This window comes from Etheostoma spectabile, chromosome 10, assembly GCF_008692095.1.
Source record: "Etheostoma spectabile isolate EspeVRDwgs_2016 chromosome 10, UIUC_Espe_1.0, whole genome shotgun sequence".
In the NCBI taxonomy this organism is placed as follows: domain Eukaryota; kingdom Metazoa; phylum Chordata; class Actinopteri; order Perciformes; family Percidae; genus Etheostoma; species Etheostoma spectabile.
Window position 1 is genome coordinate 30,578,472 of NC_045742.1, and position 733 is coordinate 30,579,204.

Here is a 733-nt window from a genome sequence, read left to right on the forward strand (position 1 = left end):
AAATCCATCCTTATATTTCAAGATAAAAAGTCCTAATTTCAAGTTAAAAAGTCCTAATATTTCAAGATAGAAAGTCTTAATATTTCAAAATATGAAGTCCCTAATAGTCCTAATATTTCAAGATCGAAAGTCCTGTATAGTCCTAATATTCAAGATAGAAAGTCTTAATATTTCCAGAATAAAAGTCTCATTTTCTAATGTTGTAATGTTACTGAACTCATTTTTCCTGACCGCTTGCTTTACTGCTCAAAGGCTGTTTCTGCAACAGCTCAGTTGAATCAGATCAAACAAACTACTGAGGACATGATTCCTTTGACCCCCCCAAGGTTGTGGATGCATTATTAAGACGGATCGCTGCAAGGTAAGTTTATAGAGGCACTATGGCTCCATTGTATTTAGTTCAATAAAAGTGGCTTGTTTACTGCTAACAGACTCAGTTAAATTCTAAGTGTCTGACACATTTATGGTAGGATTTCTAAGGAGGTCGACCTTTCTGTTAAAGATTACGATCCTTTTTAAAACATAAAAGTCCGCGAAAAAGCGTGTTCGCTAAAAGCACCAGACTACATGTAAATAATCAGTGATTTTAGCATCGTAACACACTGCTTCTAAAACATCTCTGAGCACCGCGGGCTCTGGCGGTCTGGGGCCTGCGTGTGTGGGGTGTGCGATTATTGGCTACGTTTTGTCAGTTTTTTTTTTTCTTTCTTTCATTCCAATTTCGGGTCTTTCA